General features: G+C 40.5%; 1 protein-coding gene across 3 annotated transcripts in view; it reads left to right on the top strand.

Moving 5' to 3' along the window:
- The first annotated feature begins 17,109 nt into the window (after positions 1 to 17,109).
- Positions 17,110 to 19,375, top strand: part of SYNE1 (spectrin repeat containing nuclear envelope protein 1) — a 306,594-nt gene continuing 304,328 nt past the window's right edge. For all 3 annotated transcript variants that reach the window (XM_039385717.1, XM_039385719.1, XM_039385731.1), the window contains exon 1: positions 17,110 to 17,211. The gene's annotated coding sequence lies outside the window, so the exon portion shown is untranslated. The remainder of the gene's footprint in view (positions 17,212 to 19,375) is intronic.

Genomic DNA, 19,375 nt, shown 5'->3' on the forward strand with positions numbered 1-19,375 from the left:
ATTTTAATTTACTGAATGCATCTATTGAGATGAACATTGTAAAAAGAATTAAAAACTGACCTTAATCTAGTTGAAAATCATCTGAGCTCAGACACGAACACTTGTGCAGATAATTGCATCTTACATATAATCAAGTGTATGAAATATGAACCTTAATGCTCTGTGAGGAAGAGCTGCTCTGCAGCAGTGAGAAATATGACAGTTCCTATCTGGACAGGGTATTCCAAGGTGGGAGTTCTCTCATTTTCCTCAGAAACAAACAGATGATATGGGCAACTCTCAGCAGCAGATCAGAGAAGCTGGACCACCAGAAGTCTTACCTGGGCCATACACCTGTAATGCCTATCAGCAAGTTGCAACAAATAGTTTTAAGTGAATCAAGATAATGTGGGTTTACAATGACTTGCTAAGAAGAAGGCTTCTCAGATCTGTTTCAAACTCTCCCCAGTTTACTCTTGCAAGAAAAAGGAAGAATTGCAAGTCTGTGCAACAGAACTTAAGTAAAATGGGTACAGCATCCTGAGATAGGATCATAGAATGGTTTGGGCTTGAAGGGAATTTAAAGATCATCTAGTTCCAATCCCTCTGCCACAGCAGGGTTGGAACCTTCCACTAGATGAGGTTGCTCAAAGTCACATCCAACCAGGCCTGGAACACTTCCAGGGCTGGGGCATCACAGCTTCTCTGGGCAACCTGTGGAACCTTCTTCATCAAAAAGCTAAAGCAGGTTGATAAATAATAAACTCTTATTAATTTATTATTTTAAGTATTAGACTAATTTTGTTTCTGTTCACTTTATTTCTGAGTATTGTAGGAACATATTTTCTTGGTAACCCCATTAGTTCTTCCATTTTTCTCTATTGAGAAGTATCTTTTCCTGAAAATAAAATCATCATAATTCAAGATACCCTCATGGTAAAAATGCTTATCATCATTTATTTTTCTGGTAAGTATAACCCACTGTCACTTCTGACTGATGGGAGATAGGGGTATGTAGATGATGAGTTGTCAAATATGTTGCTGATGTGAGTCCAATTCCAATGAAGTGAGCAGTCTTTTACTTCCTGAAAAGAGGAATTAGATTCTTTCCTTAAAGGTTTTGAATGTGCTGATTTAACTACGGGAGGTGCTTTAAATTTACAGCAGCACTAGCCCTAACCCTGAAGAAAAGGAAGAACTTTCTTGGAAAATAAATGTGATGGGTACCATCATGTATTCAAAAAAACATGGGCAACCAAACAGTAGGTACACAAAATAGTGCTGGCATGTGAATAGTCACCTGCTTCCTTGGACATGTGTAGTTGTGGAGGAAGGAATTAGCACCATTGCCAGCCTGCTCTGAGGGGGGCAGCTGCTTTCTCTGAGGCACTTATGCTCTCCCTATTGACATATTAGGATTCTTCTATTTTTCTTTGCCCTCCCGGTAGAGCCCTGATTGGCTAAATATTTTCTGTTTAACAAAACACTTAGAGTGGAGTGATCCATAGAGTTAATTTACTGAGTGCATAGAGATTGATTTAGTTGAAAACATTTTTTCAGATGGCCAGGGCTCAAAGGAATGATGCTTGAGCCTGATCACTCAGTCCTACAAATTGAATTCAGATCCTTACTATTGTCAATCACTGCCAGAGAGAAGGGCCATACCACTGTAATTGGAATGAAGAAGGAACACCATGTCAGAATTTTATAACAATTTGCTGAAAACTCTGTTGCTTACTGTTACTGCAGTTCCTGAGGAAACATAGGTATATATGCTGAATTCTCATGCATGAACCCACAAAATCTTTTTATTTCAAATGTAAGCAAAGTTCACTGAAAAAAATAAAAAATTAAAAAGGCTATACTGAGCATCCAGTGAAACCTTTTCTTTTTTTTTTTTTTCCTTACACTTTCCATCTGGAGATTATGATTTAGACTGGGATTTCCTTTAATTGTTTCATATTTCAGCAGCCTCATATTTGTCTGTGGTTAGTTTTACAGCTCTCCGGATGCATGAAGAAAAACTCAGGAATACTTTTTCTTTGACCAGTGATGAAAAATGTTCCTGTCTACCCTCAAACTATCAATGTTATATGCTACTCATAATGTGACAGAACACAGAAAAACTGCAGCTTGAATTTGCTGCCTTTAATGACTCACGTCAAGTTCAGACTGCAAATTTCTTCAGTTTACCTGCTACAGGTTAAATAGCCTACTGACACATGCTGGCTCTATCAGAATACAACTTCCAATATGATATACCTGCTATGAATGAAAACAAGCATGGTTGCAGTAACATCAACATCTTAGAAAAGATATTAGTTTCCAGGAGTGTATTAGTTGTTAATAATTTTTCTCCAGATTTTTCAGAGAAAGAATCATGGGTAGGAATTACATAAGAATTTCAGAGATTTGATATTTTTGGGAGATGAGAAATCCTAAGGACATAACATAAAAAGAAGATCCCTCATTGTTAATTATGTACCATTACCTGATTTAGAAGACAGTTCATTGTGCAGTATTTGAATATACATTGTGTTTACTGGAACATATACAATGTTTCTAGATCCAATATTCAACTCAGAACTCTGATCTTTTATGTGGTATTTGTGATATTGAAGACTGTGTGTATTTATGTGTGTGTGGAAAAGCAAGAGGGACTGAATTAAGAGAGGCTACACAGCAAAATATATTTTATGTTACTGCATTTCTGCATTAGTTAAAGTCAAACAGGAAAAAAAAGTATTTTTGATCCAGGTTTATATATCTCAAATAATATATATCTCAAAAGCAGTCCAGGGCAGTGGGTCCTGCTGGAAGAATTAGTGTGAGTCATGTGGGAAAAAGACAGTTTTAGCATCTTAGTACTGCATTCCCACAGCCAAAGGATAGTTAGGGAGTATGGTGCTGAGAGTTGGCATGATGGATCTTGTGGGGGTGCACAACACAGTAATGGGTATCATTTCTGGGGACACAAGGAGGTGAAGAGGGAGGGGAAAAAGATGAGCTATTTGAGCCTAACAGAAAGTTAAAAACTTCCTCTCTCACTGTTTTGTATCTAGCAGATTGCTTGATATTTTGCAGCAGCCTACATGATACTAGCAATTTGGACTCTAAGTTGAAAACCCCAAACTTGAACTTGTATTTTATCAGGAAACTCAATTGTGAGTAACCACCCCAGAAGAGAAGAAAACAAGGTACTCTCATTATCTAAGTTTTCTTTTCTCACATGGAATTAATTGGGTAAAATGGAGGAATAAATATAGATAAATTACTAAAGAAGATTATGTGACGTGATTTCTCAGAGGGGCAGAGAACTGCAGTCAGAAAATCAAAAAATCCCTCTTCTTTCTCTGTTCTACAAGTGCATCCTGTGAACCACTTCCCATTCAGCAGATGAAAATGAAATCCAGCAATATGTTTTCGAAAGTGTGGAAAATGTTTATCCAAAGGACAAATTTGCCAGTATTATACAAATTTACAGTCTAGGAAAGTGATTTGTCATAATGTTCTTAGTATACAATATTTCCTTGTCTTCCACCTTCTGAGCAAGACCTCAGAATCTTTCTATCCACTTCTGCTCACCTGAAAGTTCTGAGATCTGCAGTGCTGAAGCATGACATTTAGCAAACTCATGACTTTAATTCAGATTACCATCCTATTTTTTCTACACTAAGAAAGGGACCAAGTAAGGGGACAGAAAGAAGCAACACCCAAACACAATTCAGCACGACAACAAAATCGTATTTTAACACTTTTGTAGTAGCTGATAGAGTTCTACAGTTGAGCTGCAAATTTTTCATCCAGCTACCAGTATTGGATAAAAAAATCATCTCATGCTGTTGTATTCCATCCTATCTGCTGTTAAAAAGGTGCAAGGAAATGTAATCCATTTTTCCACTCCCTAGGATGGTCTGAAACTTAAAATTTCATTGAAAAATAATGTTCACAGATGTAGCTGTATTTGTTCACACTGAGACACACTTCTCTTTCACAGACATGAGTTTGCTGGTGTGAGCAGCATGTATATGTGAACAACACATGAACTGTTTAGAAGCAGAATTGTATTTGTCCCAAGTTGTCACATAGAATTTAATGGACTTGACTTATCATGCAGCATTCCCTTATTAAGCGAAAAAATATTCCTGTGTACTATCATTTGTATCAGTGAACCTGTGTGGATGTTCACTGTCTCTGCAGTGTTGCTGCCTGTGGGTGGGAAGAGACTGTCATCTGTAATCCTTTTGCTGAGATGTAAACTAGGACTTACAATTGACATGGTCTTTATTTTTTCACACAGTTAGTCTAACCAAGAAATATTTCACACTGGATTCAAGGTATGTTTCTGAGACCCATTTATATATATATTTTGGTGAAAACAGTTCCCAGCAGTTTTGAGCCTAATCCAAACACATTTTTGATGATGAAAATATCCCTAAACATAATAAGATATCATAATAGGTGTGGAATGAGCAGATAAGAATTTAGAGGGTGTTTATATCTCCTGAACATCTGAAATATTTTCCAAAAATGAGAATAGAATGATGGTAAGAACAAAATCTTTACTCTCTGTATGTTTCTATTTAAGGCTGTTTCCAAAGCTTCTTCTATAGATACCAATGCTAAAAGGAAATAAAATAATTCAAAGCCACTTTATAAGTGGATTTTTTCCACTCTAAGGTATTATGCCTGGAGATGGAGGGGTGGGTCTGTATGTTAGAGAGTCTCTTGGCTCTGTAGAACTTGAAGTCAGTAATGATAAGGCTGAGTGCCTCTGGATCAGAATCAGGGGGAAGGCCAACAAGGCCGACATCCTGGTCTGTTATAGACCACCCAATTAGGATGATGAATTATTCTACAAGCAGCTGGCAGATGTCTCAAAATCGCCAGCCCTTGATGGTCCTCTTGGCATCCCTGAGTATTGAAAACTCTATTATTTCATTTTAGCAAGAGATTTTTTACAGCGAGAGTAATCTGACATTGGAATGGGCTGCCCAGGGAGGTGGTGGATTCACCATCCCTGAAGGTTTTTAAGATGAGACTGGATGTGGCACTTAGTGCCATGTCTAGTAACCACAGTGGTGTTGGATCAAGGGTTAGACTTGATGATCTCAGAGGTCTTTTCCAAGTCAGTTGATTCTATGATTCTATGATTAATTAATTATTTTTTTCCAGATCTATATCTGGTCTACGAGGCTAGTAATATAAAAACAGTCTTTGAGGAATTATATGCCAGCACAGATACCATTTTGGTTTGATTTAGTTAGGTTTACTCTGAGCATACTGCTTAATTTTCATGACTGCATTTGTTCGATAGATGAACAGATTAAAAATTCTTTTTTCATTTTTCTAGGCAAGTGGCTTATTGCAGTAAAAGTCTGCTTTCTGAGTCCCACCATAGGTATATGTGTAACTGAAGCAATAAAACAAGCAATATTTGACAATTATAGCTCCCTTCATTAGTTTACTAGTACAATTAAAATCCAGTGGAAAAAAACCTTTTCTGAAGTTTAGAGCAAGAGGAAATCCTATGGGGAAGGTTAAGAATGGAGGCATGATGAACAATTGAAGGAAATTGCCTTTCAGTAGTCATGAATATTTAATGTTCCCTTCCTCTGGTTGATAGGATCATACCATAGTTATGGAGTATCCATTTATTCATATAAATCCAGAAAACTTCTAATGCAACTCATGAGGAATTTAGGTGGACTTGTATTCCTCTGTTACAGTACTTTTGATTTGCCAAAGGAAAATTCAAATTTACATGCAGTCAAAATGTTCTTAAGTATATAAAGCCGAGATTATCCATCTAGAAAAGTACAGTGTCACAATATCTTATAACACTGTAAGTGAAGGCTTTGAGGACTATAAAGTCCATGGACAATGCCTCGTATGCCAACTTAGCTTGCTTATTTTTATTATTAATTATTCTTATTTTCCCCGAGACAGCCTATATGGCAACCCCAACTCTGTTGTACTTTAGTACTATGCAAATAAATTACAGTGAGACTAGGTGATCTGCATTTCTTCTTTTTTGTGGAAATGATCTTCTCCTGTACTCTGCAGGAAAATATCATGTTGAAAAGCAAAAGTTCAAGCTTCCAGTCATCGTTATTTTTTCTTTTGACGATTTTCTTCAACCTTCCCCTGAGAGCAGTATTCAAGGGTTAAAGACATTTCACAGGATGCATATTTGCCAGATCAGTCATCTTTGCCTTGCTTGTTGAGATGTAGTTTATTAGAGCAGGCCCATTACTTATTGCTGTAATGAGAAGATTGTGGCAGCAAGCTGTTTGTCTGTCTCACCTCACCTTAAGTAGAGAAGTAATCAAAAGCAAAACCAGGCACCTGATCAGGTTTTGGTGGGCAAAAGATAAAAGTCATGTCATGAAAGCTGTGCTTCCTTCAGCATACCCATGAGTTCCAGAGAATTTCTGTCCCAAACTAACTATAGCATTTTGCTCTGATGGAAGACTGCTGTAATCATTCCTTCCACATATCTTTTCCTTCTTATTTCAGCAAATCCAGTCATCCCAGCACTCTCCAGAGCCATAAAACATACAAATCTTTGCCCTCAACCTCACCCATATAGCCATCCTAGCCACCCAACAACCCCCTCTCTCCTGAGCACCCACACAAACTTCTGTACTTGTAACCTCCACGCGGCTGAGCACCCGAGTCCCTCTGCAAGCTAATCGGAGAGCTCCACAGAGAATGGAAATGCAATTATGGTCCTTTGGAAACTGGTGAATAATTAATTTAACCATTTTCTATTGCAGGTCATTAATTTTTACTGCTCTCAGATGGCCTGCTGTTAGGGAGAGTAAGCTTAATAAGTCTTGTGCTGTAACGGATAGGAGTTGTGGACACAGCCATCCAAGCGTGGAGTGACTGCAGAAACTCCAGATATAGAAAATCATTTACCAGTAAGTAAAAAGAGCTTGGTATTCCTTGAAAGAATGTATGTACACTTTCATGCATGCTTTTCAGTTTTACACTGATGAAACTTTCAGTAGAATAAGTCCTGATTTATTCTGCAAAAGACTTGAGGGACAAGCACATCCAAGATGTAGGAATTCTGAAGCAGACTTTCAGCATACAGAAATCTGCATCAGTAAATTGAATTATATGGACTTACAATCTTGATATGAATAATTAAAAAGACCAGGAAATAAAATAATGAGAGATGACGAAAATGTTAGAGAACAGACAGCTCACAAGAGCAAAGCATTCAACAAAATGACTTACTTAAGAAAGAAAGCACAGTAGACTAAAATGTGGAATTAAAGGGCATATACCAGAAATAACTGCAAACCCTTTCAGTTAAGATCACCTGATCTAAGCCAAAGAGCTCTGGACTGATCAGGGAACAGTCCTAAGGCACAAGTAAGACTGTGCTGACCAGGCATGGATTTGATTTAAAAAATAGACAATACTGTGGAGATTTCATGAACTAGACAACCACCAGAAATGGTAAGGGGAAGCAGAAATAGGGGAATTAATGTCAGCAAGAATGCTTCCACTTTCCCGTTTTGAAGACAAAGGTAAGTCACACGTCTTTTGAAATAACAAGTATTTCCAGCTCTCAGGAATATAATTTGAAATTCTTGTGTGGTGAAGACAACTTCCATCTGATCTTCAGATAAAATCAGAGAAAATACCCTCTGACTGACTGATTAATCACTTGCTACTTCCTTATTTTGAAGAACAGTCAATAAAATGAGCAGGCTGACTTTACCTACCTACTCCTCAGCAATAGAAAGAAGTCTGTTTGGATTTTTCTTGGGATGTGTTGAACTGGCTGGAGTTGGACTGAGACTTCTGAGATGAGAAAAGAGAAGTGGAACAGGAAGCATCTAATACGGTTTTCATAAGAAGACAACAGAAAACAAAAAAACAATCCCAAGGATCTAGAGGGAATCAATGCTGCGTTTTCCCTAGTCTACTCAGAAAATTATCAGGTGGCTCATCTCTAAAGCTGCTAGTTAAGGCATAGATTGGAAGACAGAAGAACTTGGTAGGCTCTGCCTTACTTTGAGGACTGGGAGTTCAGATTCAGCTGGATCAACAGAGGTATCTATGGTCTTCTTACAGAGGATCCAAGATCATTGGACCACTGGGTACATTATCTGATTTGTGGTTAAAAGTGTAACATAGTTTCAGAGCCTTGTACTTAAATATGTTCTGCCAGAAACTGTTCAAAATATCTCCAAAAATTCCATTTCGGAACTAGGCAAGGAGAGCTCCTGAATCAAAATAATAAAAATAAATTAGAAATGTCTCAATGTCATTTGGTTCTTAAACATTATATCTGGAACTTTGTGGCTTATAATATTGAAACATTGAAGAATGGAAAATCACAGAGTGGCCTTGAGTTGCCAAAGCTCGGGTAGAAACAAAATAACCCAAAAGAATTCAATGAAAAAGGTCAACTCTACATAACCCTTATTCTTCCACCATTAAGCTGCTAATGACTGTATTGCTCTTTTCTCTGTCCAGAGGATATGAGTCTGTAGCAAGTCTGTGCTGCAGAGTGTTGGCGGTCCAGGTAACTCTGTGGCAGGTTGCCCTTTTATTTCTAGGGTGCTGCACTTCAAAGTCAGAGGTGCTAATCAAAACAGTGTCTAGTATAGTCATGACACAAAACTCAGAGGAGCTCTTGGTTCCCTCAAAGGCATGGAGGCCCTGCAGAGAGACCTCGACAAACCATATGAAGTTCAACAAGGGAAACTGTCATATTCTGTACCTGGGATGGGGCAACCCTAGCTGTTCGTACAGACTAGGGAATGAGATGCTGAAAAGTAGTGGAAAGAGACCCCTGGGTCCTGGTCAACGACAAGTTGCATATCAGCCAGCAGTGCCCTGGCAGCCAGGAGGGCCAACCGTGTCCTGGGGGGCATCAGGCAAAGCATTGCCAGCCGGTCGAGGGAGGGGATTGTCCTGCTCTGCTCTGCACTGGTGCGGCCTCACCTGGAATACTGTGTGCAGGTTTGGGCACCACAATATAAGATATTAAGCTCTTAGAGAACATCCAAAGGAGGGCAACGAAGATGGTGAAGGGCCTTGAGTGGAAGCCACATGAGGAGTGGCTGAGGTCACTTGATCTGTTCAGCCTGGAGAAGAGGAGACTGAGGGGAGATCTCATCACAGTCTACAACTTCCTCATGAGGGGAAGAGGAGGGGCAGGCACTGGTCTCTTCTCTGTGGTGACCAGTGACAGGACCCAAGGGAAATGACTGAAGTTGTGTCAGGGGAGGTTTAGGTTGGATATTAGAAAAGGGTTCTTCACCTAGAGGGTGGTTGGGTACTGGAACAGGCTCCCCAGGGAAGTGTTCACAGCACCAAGCCTGACAGAGTTCAAGAAGCATTTGGATGATATTCAGGCACAGGGTGTGACTCTGGGGAATGGGCCTGTGCAGGGCCAGGAGTTGGACTCAATGATCCTTGTGGGTCCCTTCAGCTTGGTACATTCTATGATTCTGTGATATCCGTCAATGCAACATGAACACAAAATTAGGCCTTTCTGTTCACACAATATTTTATAAAAACTCTGTAACAACAACAAAAACACTCTGGAGAGAAATTTATGAAATCTCCAGAAATAAGCACTGAGGAGCTAGAATAAGCTGTGCTTTAATACCACAAATTTTACTCTGACTCTAACAAGCATCCCAAACAGCACTACCAAAATCAAAGTGCATAGTGGTCCCCATAACACGGAGGACCAGCTTGAGGAAAGGTGATACTGACAATTTAAAGGAAAACCCTGTAAGGATATAAATCACCAGTGTGCTGTCTGTGCTTCTCTTTTAGCTATAAAAATTAATTTTTAGATGTCAAAGAGAGACAGTTAGGAGAGATTTTTTACAAGAGACAAACTCTTCTAAAAGCTTTTTTTTCTTCCCAAGAACATAATTTCGCAATGATTTGGTCTAGACAGGAAAATATATTCACCCAGTGCAGTAACGTAGCAAGAAAGAGTTCCCCTGGGGACTTTCTGGGTCAGTGGAAGAGCATATTTACTGAATAATTATTGGATGAATTTATACTACTTTCTGTATTTTTGTGGCATATATATATTGTGGTACAGTATTTTTCTGAAATAAACACTGCAATGCAGAAGAGCTGTAGTCTTGAAACTACCTAACTTACTTGAAGTCACAGATGAACATGGGAAACATCCAGTGAAAAAAATATTCAGACATTGTAGGAATTAATGACTCACATGAAATGCAGCCACCTTCAGGATAAAGCACAGCACTGAAACAGTAGACACAGTTAAAGCTAAGAGATGGACAGCATGTAATTTTGGAAAAAAACCCCAACATTTTGTAGTCATGATAATTTATTCTTTCAACATTGTTTGGCCTTTCTACTGGCCAATTAGAAATCTTATAATTTCATTCTTATGTTTGATCTATCAGTTCAAAAAGTGTTTGTTCTTAGTAAGATCTTTGCCTTTTTCTATATGTGAGAGGTTTGTGTACCATCATTTTTCATTGTCTCTGTATTATGTTATACTCCTCTTACAACTTTTATTCTAAATCAGCGTTTTTTTACAAAAGTTTTAATACTTTTTTAAATAACACCATCTGTTTTCATAGCAAACAACATGCTTCCTACTCATTTTATGCTATTTGACAAGGCATAGAGCTTCTCACTCCTGAATGAAAATGAACATGCTAAAAAGCATGGATGTCTCATAGAAGAATCCTGATGCTGTTCAGAAGAATTTCTGGTGCTACCTGTCAACATCAAAAGGTACAAAATAATATCCGATAAATTTATTTCACAGAGATGACAGATTTCTGCCCATGGAAGTTCTCATTAATACCAAGTTTCTCTTACCTAATCAGCTTAAAGACATATTCAAAATGAAGTCAGGAAAGACTTTCTATAAATTCTTTCACTCACACATAGTGCACAGTGGCTCAGATGCATGCTTTATCATAGGTTGGGGTTTTTTTCATATGTTGTATCCAGACCACTATAGAAGTCAGAAAACATAGCTTTGGAACTTCAAGCATAATGACAGTGATGGAGAATAGCCACTGAGTGTCAGTCAGTCAATAGTCAAGTAATGACAGTGATGGATAAGAATCCTAAATGTGTTGACTACAGGTAATAAAAAATCATGGGACTATATTGTATGATCAGGGAGATAAGCTTCACACTAGACTCATATGCTGCTTAGAACAAATGAAGTAAGGCAAAGAGTTTCAAAAACCATTTCTTCTTAGAAAAATAATCCTTTTTCAAGGAGCACTGAGTGATCTTATCTGCCTTCTCATATTTTGGCAACACCAGATTTGCTCCTGTCAGGTGCTGTAGCTGCTTCAGGTGACACACCTAGCTTCTCAGCCCTTACTAAACGAATTGTTCTCCACTTCTGCTTAGGTGCCCTTTCAGATTGGACCTTAAAAGACAGCTCCACATTTTCTAATTACCCCAACTTTCCCTCTCTTCCTACCAGGTTAGTCTTCTACTTTAGTCTCCAGATCATCATTTTACTGTGGCCACTGACATACTCTGTGGTTTCAATCTTGTTTATTGTTTTTACCACAAAGATTTGTTGTTTGCCTGTATTATTGTATTTAAGAGAAGTAATTATTTTGATTTCTTTATAATTTAAGATGGATTGTTTTTCTGTTCACACATGTAACCCCAAGCAAGCAAAGAGATACAATTATTCTGCCTAGTGTTACATAACAGGAAGACAACTCACCAAGGTTTTATGACTTTTCCTGATATTTGTTTGTTTGAGATCGGTGCCAAATGAAAATCTGCCCAATGCTCTTCAAAGGCACAGTTTACAAAGACATCTTGTCTCTAATAGAATGTAAGGAAATTCAAAATAACTTGTTTTATGGCTGAAAGTTTCTTGGCCTGTTCCTGCAGCATCTTTTTAGCCCAACATCAAAGCAAAGATCATTTTGATACAGTCCACATGGTGGCACAATCTGATCATGATTGCTTTTTACTACTGGTTGATGATGAAGTTACTTTTAACATGTTTGACTGAATTTTTAAACTGCTAGACTGAGCTCATTCAGTACATATAAATCCTAATTAGGCATCTCTAAGATTTTATAATTTTGATAACTTCACTTACAAGAACATATATACCATGGTATCATACACTAGTTTAGGAGATAATTTTTTTCCTGATTTTTTTTTCTACTCCCACAAACATCAGTTTGTGTAATCTCATGTTACTATATTAATTTATTTCATCACAATGCAAGGGAAGTTAAACAGTCTGTTGTATATACTTCATGTAATTCGGTATAATTCATGTTAGAGGGAATATATTTCTGGCTTCTAATTGTATCTTTAATTTATTGTCAAAGTTTACTCACCCAGATTTACATTAAATATAAAACATGAACACATATAAACCTGTTTTCATACAATATATAAAACCTTTATGCAGAAAAATATCATGCAGTTTTACAGCTTATTGATTCTTGGAGAAATAAGGAGATATTTCAACTACCTTGGACTTCTGGAGGGCAGACTTCAGCCTGTTTAGGAGACTGGTTGACAGAGTCCCTTGGGAGGCAGTCCTGGAGGGCAAAGGAGTACTGGAAGGCTGGATGTTCTTCAGGAAGGAAATCTTAAATGCACAGGAGCAGGCTGTCCCCATGTGCAGAAAGACGAGCCAGCAGGAAAGGTTGGCCTGGCCGACTGGAGATCTTTGGCTTGAACCTGGGGAAAAAAAAGTGGTGTTCCACAGGTGGTGTTCCCCAGGGCTCAGTACTGGGGCCAGTTCTTTATTTAATATCTTTATCACTGATCTGGAGGAGGGGATCAAGTGCACACCTCAGTTTGCAGGTGACACCTGGTTGGGCAGGAGTATTGATTTGCTGGAGGGTAAGAAGGCTCTGAAGAGGGATCTGAACAGGTTGGATTGATGGCTCAAGGCCAATTGTATGAGGTTCAACAAGGCAAAGTGTCAGGTCCCGCACTCGGGTTGCTACAACCCCATGCAGCACTACAGGCTTGGGCCAGAGTGGCTAGAAAGGTGCCCAGTGGAAAAGGACCTGGAGGTGTTGGTCCACAGCCACTGAACTTGAGCCAGCAGTGTGCCCAGATGGCCAAGAAGGCCAGTGGCATCTTGGCCTCTATCAGAAATAATGTGGTCAGCGGGACTAGGGCAGTGACTGTCCCCCTGTACTTGGCACTGGCGAGGACATGCCTTGAATCCTGTTTTGGATGTCTCACTACAAGAAAGACATTGAGGTGCTGGAGTGTGTCCAACAAAACTAATGAAGGGTCTGGAGCATAGGTCTTATGAGTAGTGGCTGAGGGAGCTGGGGTTGTTTAGTTTGAAGAAAAGGAGGATCAGGGAAGACCTTATTTCTCTCTACAGCTGCCTGAAAGGAGGTTGTAGCAAGGTGGGGTCAGTCTCTTCTGCCTAGTAATAAGTGATTGTACAAGAGCAAATGGCATCAGGTTGCTCCAGGGGATATTTAGATTGGACATTAGGAAAAATTTCTTCATGGGAATGGTTGTCATGCACTGGAACTGATTGCCCATCTAAGTGGTTGAGTCCCCATCCCTGGAGGTATTTAAAAGACATGTAGATGTGATGCTTAGGGACATAGTGTAGTGGTGGACTTGGCAGAGCTGGGTTAACAGTTGGACTTGATGATTTTACAAGTCTTTGTCCAGACTAAATGATTCTTTGATTCTATGTTTATACAATGTTTATACATTTATGCTTGATACAGTACACGAGAAGTAGATGTAGAATTGCGCACATCTCTCAGGAGATGTGTGGCAATGCTTCAAGGTTGCACACAGATACTGTGTGGCAGTTTTTGACAGGAAGGAAGTGGCAACTACTGCTTGCTGCAAAACCTGCAGAAAGAAGGGGGATGTTCTGTTGCTCAAACCAGTCTCACCATTCACAGTTGCAGCAAATGGACTCAAAAGAGACCAAGATACTTAAAGACATATCAAAAATTAAAAATGCCTTCCAGGAAGACACTTGTCTAGGCTGTGCTTTAAAATGCACATTTAAGATTCAAATTTCGCTTCCTCCTTATGTGGCATGTGGTGCAAAGCTTTATTTCCTCCAAAACTTTTTGGTTCTGATATGATGACAGTATCACCTACTGCAAGGTAGGCACATTACTTCTTGTTCTACGCACTGTGGATACTGAGAAGTGATTATTTCCTTCCTTTTGTAGTGCTCCTTTATGGTTTTGAATGCTTTTATATATCCCACCACTTTCTAATCCCTAGATTAAACAGCTGTTTCAGTCTTTTCTTTTGGATTGAGCATTCTAGACCTTCCACAATTCCCATGGCTGCCCTCTGGATTGTCTCTACCTGATGCAGATCTTTTTTTAAGTCTAGCAACCAAAAGTGGATCAGGTAGAGAGTGATACAACAGTGAGGCAAACTGAAACATCACTGTATCTCTTTTACAGGGAGTATTTCTCTTTTGAGGAAGAGGGCCTCAAATTCTTCAGTGCCAAAGACCTCATTCATGTCTCAGCTACAAGCAGCAGCCCTCAGGGGTGCTGTGCTGCCCTTGGCACAGAGCCATTGTTGGTGATATTTGCTGTATTTCCTTGTGGTGTGCAATGTTCTACATGAGTACTCAGAAGATGTGTTTTTTAGAAGAGGGACACTTTCCTTCAGTGCTTGGCCACCAGGGCAGTTCATCTGGCTGCCACCTGTCCTGAGCTGAGGCCATCTTACAAGAGCGCTTTTGGAAGTGTGCTGTGCACTAAATAATTTGCTTTGATCATGGCAAGAGCCCTTTAATGACCTATGTTACTATACTACTTTTTCTTTTCTTTCTTGTCTCTATGGTGGAAGCAATATTTACATTTCAAATTAACCAATGCCAACATCTAGTAAAGAATCCTCATTTATTATGACTATTTAAAATGAAGCATGCTTAAAATAAAAGTGAAAGTACACTTTTGCACTAAGGATTTAATTCATTTTAAATGAATAAAAAATAACTGAATATGTTTCTTGTTTTTGCTTTCTGAAAATCCCCAGTCATGTTGACAGAGGATGCACAGAAAGTGAGGGGACCCATTGGTAGAACCATTATATATTAGCCAATCTATCCCCTTTCTTTCCAGAAGAGCTATTTGCAAACACCCTAGAGGCAACAGTTTCAGATCATGATTTTTTAACAATTAAAAGCAAAATAAGAAAAGTATTAATGATAAACTGTAATGACTTGTCCCTAGGATAGCGAAGACAATTTTTTATTTCTAACACAAAAGAATCTGGAAAAGTGCCATGGAGCTTACAATGGCTGCCATCTTAGTTTGGAGGAACTTTGTAGTAAAAGGTTGACACCAGCTCTGCTCACAGGTGGAGTTGATTATTTTGTATAAGAACAAATAGGATGAACTGGAGTGTCATTACATTCTTATGTAATTAGGGAGAGGAAGATATTTAAATAAGCCCCATCTTCTTTTCTGCATATTAAAGGAAAAATAATTATACAGAAAACCAGTAAGAATTCTGTATTTTTCCTGCTACAACTGATAGGCAGAGCATATGTCAATGATTTTAGTTGAGCTTTTAAAACATACAGTGCAACATATAGTGCTGAAATTTAGAGAATTAAGGAAGCTTACACTACCAAGGACTTTGCTGAACTGCTTCAAACAATAGTCTAAGCTTTTGTAGTGAAAATGCTCCCTCTCATGTTAATACTCATACTCTTAACCTAGAAAAATAAAATAAAAAAGCAAAGTGAGGAATTTATTCAGCAAAAAGATATATGTAGAAAGGGGAAACTCAACCATGTCAGCATCCACTTCCTTTGCCATCTTTGATGCTGCAACTGGCATTGGGTAGAGCAAAGAGGCAGGACAAAGAGGTAAGAAAGAAAATGGATGAAAAAGCAGTTCCCCTCCTGCACAAAAAAAACCCCAACAGAACAAACTAAAAACCCCTCAATCCTTCAAAAGGAGGAAAATTTCAGGCCCAGTATGCCTGGCTACACTCATTGTCAGGAAGAGGTAATTTTTGTGGATGGCTGGAGGTGACCTAGATATGCACATCCCAGTTTCACACAAATCTTTACTGTAGCTCCTGGTATGTCTGCTTCTTCCATACAGGATCCTGGTTCCAAGTGTGTAATCCACAACTGCATAGTGTCAGGATAGGTGCCTTAAGTGTACGTGTTCATATCACAAGGGTAGCACCCATGTTAGCATGACTAGTGCTAAAGGATGGGATGATGCCGAGTAATCTCTGCTGCCTAAATCAGATTCCATCCGTCCACTCAGTAAACACCCTGCATGCTAATGTTGTAGAATCACTGCAGCACTGCCAGAAAAGATGAAAACTAAGAGGTTCATTGGCACTGCTTCTCCCAACAAAATGAGTGTTTTTCTTTCCCAATGACACAGATTAGAGATGATCCATCCCGTAAGCAGAAAAATATCTTTCTATCTCCTGCATGAAGCTAGCCTTAATGGTAACAATCAAAATGAAGGAGGGAAAAAGCCCAATTAGGTCATAGGGTTTGTGCAATGTCTTTGGAAGAGGCATTTTATACTAGTGGCATAAACAGTGTTGCACGGCTAGTGTAGTTTGAGCTCAAAAGTGGCAGACCGTCTTGCTAGATCCTTCGAATATTTCTGTCCTGCTGCTGTTATGTAAGAGCTGGTGCCCCAGTTTGCTTGTGCAGCTCCCTGCCTTATGCGCGATGATGCTCTGGAGCCTACACCAAAGGTAATGCCCTTACAGCACGCTATATATTGCAGCAATAATAATAGTAATATTACCGGTAATAATAATTAGCAGCGACAACTCAATACACTCGCTCTCAGTAGTATTTCGGCTACTCGCCAGGGCGCACTTCGGGGGTGCCAAGGCTCGGGGCCGAGGCCGGTGCCTCATCCCCCCGAGTCCCCGGCACAGCGGTCAGTGCGCCCGCCCCCGGAGAAGCTGCCCCGGCTTTGCTGCTGCTGCAGCGGCGGCGGGGCGTGGCGGGGCGCGGCCCCCCCGCGATGCGCGCAAGGACAGCGGGCTCCGGGGCACGGCGGGGGGGCTGGGCTGCAGCCTGGAGGCGGCGGTGGCGGAGCGGGCTGGGGAGCGCCGCAAGGATTCGGCAACGCAACCCCCGCACACGCACCCGCGCTCCCGCCCTCTCCCCACCCCCGCACCTGCTTCCTCGCCGTGGGCCGGCGGGGCGGGGCGGCGTGTTGTGCTCGGTAACCAGGGAGCTGCGCCGGGCGCGCCGAGGTGCGGTGCGGTGCGGTGCGGTGTGGCGCGGTGTGGCGCGGCGTGGCGCGGCGGGCGGAGGTAGGGGCGCGGTGGGGGTGCGCGGCTGGGGCGAGGGGGTCCTGGGGCTGCGGGTGTTCGGCGGGGGCCGCCGCCTCGGTGAGCCCAGGGTGAGCCCACGAGCCGCTGGACCGCGGCCGGGAAGGAGGGAGCCCCATGGGGCAGCTTCTGCCGGCTGCCCACCAGCCGCCTTCTCCTCCCCAACGCCGAACTGTCTTGAGGTGAATCCGAAACTCGGTGCCGTGGTTTCGGAGTTTGTCCGTTTTCCGCGGTGGGTTTGAGGTTTTACCCTTTCGGAGTAGAGAACCCCGGCGGAGGGCTGTGGTGGTTCGCCTCCAGAAGTGAACGTACGTGTGTTTTGCAGAGCTACCGGGTTTTATGCTCAGTCACACACTGCAGGCCAAAACATAGTTAATCAAGGGAGATGTGACTATTCATGTGCGCTCCCGTGAAGCCGGTTTCAGGCTGGGTTGCTTGCAGTGATGATGCAAAAAGGACAAGTGCATCGCGACAGAGATGCATAGAGCCCATATGTTCCCTGGTTTGTGTGGTAACTTCCTAGAGGTAAGACCTGCTGAAATACTCACAGTCAAGGTTGTTACTAGGATTTTCACAACCATACTCATGAGGAAAAGTGCTTTTAAGGAATATTAGTAACTTGCCACAGAAGACCGAATTTTGCAAATTGATGAGGGAATACTTATGTAAATCATCTATGTGATGCTGAGGGAAACTCCAGTGCTCCTCACTGTAAGGGATTTACACCTATGTGACTTGTAGGAAAATAGTGTGTGGTGTTTCTGGCTGCTTGCCAGTACTTTTCAAGTGCGGAGCCTGTTGAAACGACTCTTAACAGGCACGCGCTTTCTTGTAGTAGTACTAGTGATGGACTGTCTGGTCTCTATGATCTCTGATAACTAGTTCTGTGATTCCTGTGTGTACTTTTACATTTAAACAGATCCCAAGCTATAAATGCTGCTGAGCTATGTTAAAATGTTGCCCCTAGATAGAAAAAATCAGGGTGCTATGTCATTAAACTGGTAAGCAGAAATTCTTTTTTGTTTGTTGTGTGCTGAATGACATTAAAAAAACCCCTGATTTATGAGGTGCAGTGTTAAAATTTTGGAGTTACTCACTTTTTCTCGTGGGAGTCAGGTAGTGTCATTTGGGGTGTTTAACATACTCCTTTAGGCACCAATGTTTTCCCTTGGAAAAGGAGCTCTCCAGAATGAACATGGTGCTACATGTTGGAATAATTAAACTCTCATCTTGGAAAACTCTGCTAAATGTGAAAGCAGAAGGAATAATCCTTACACTTCCCTCCTGTTCTTTTAATTTTTGTTAATAATGTCTGCTTTAGTTTGTTTATTTTATATTACCTTCAAGGATAATATATGTCAATAGCAATTCTGTGTTGCTGAGTATAAAATACCAATGGATAGGTATTAATAACAAATGAACCCTAATACATTTTTTTCTTTTTTTTTTTTTTGCAATTTTATTCTATTTTTACTTTGAGTTATTGTGATAAGTGTCAGTAGTGATTTGGTCTGCTGCACGTAATACAGACACAAGAATCTCATAATGATTATACACCTCCATGCAGCATTACTTTCTCTTTATTGAATATGAAAGTCCTCCAAGATATTTTTTTTTGTGTGTACTTGACACCTTAGAAGCATCTTCCTGTGAACTTCACTAGAGCCATGCTGAGTTACACAGTGTATCAGTGAGTACACTGCTCAAAGAAACTAACGCTTCCATACCAGGTCAGGGAGAGCAGAGGTGCTCAGGGAAAGAGGAACAACATCCTGTTTGTGTTTAAATGCATTTGGGGAGAGGGTAAGAGTTCCTGGCCCCGAGGAGGATCTTGCTGGGTGAAGCAGTGAACAAAGCATGAATCCCCGGAGAACTTCCAATGTCAACACAGTTAGAGTGATTGTTGGAGGTCTACAGAGCTTCAGTGGATCAAGCCCCAAGAGGCATACACATACATTCAACTTTCAGACAGATACCCCATTGATCCATCTCAGTTATGCTTTTTTAAAGGAAGTCAGTTGTGGCTCATTTTTTTTCTTATCAAGTAGCGTCTGTAGTTATTGGGAAAGTACGTATATCAAACATA

The sequence above is a fragment of the Pipra filicauda genome, unplaced genomic scaffold, assembly GCF_003945595.2.
Source record: "Pipra filicauda isolate LSUMZ 115617 unplaced genomic scaffold, ASM394559v2 scaffold42_size3861933_pilon, whole genome shotgun sequence".
NCBI classification, from domain to species: domain Eukaryota; kingdom Metazoa; phylum Chordata; class Aves; order Passeriformes; family Pipridae; genus Pipra; species Pipra filicauda.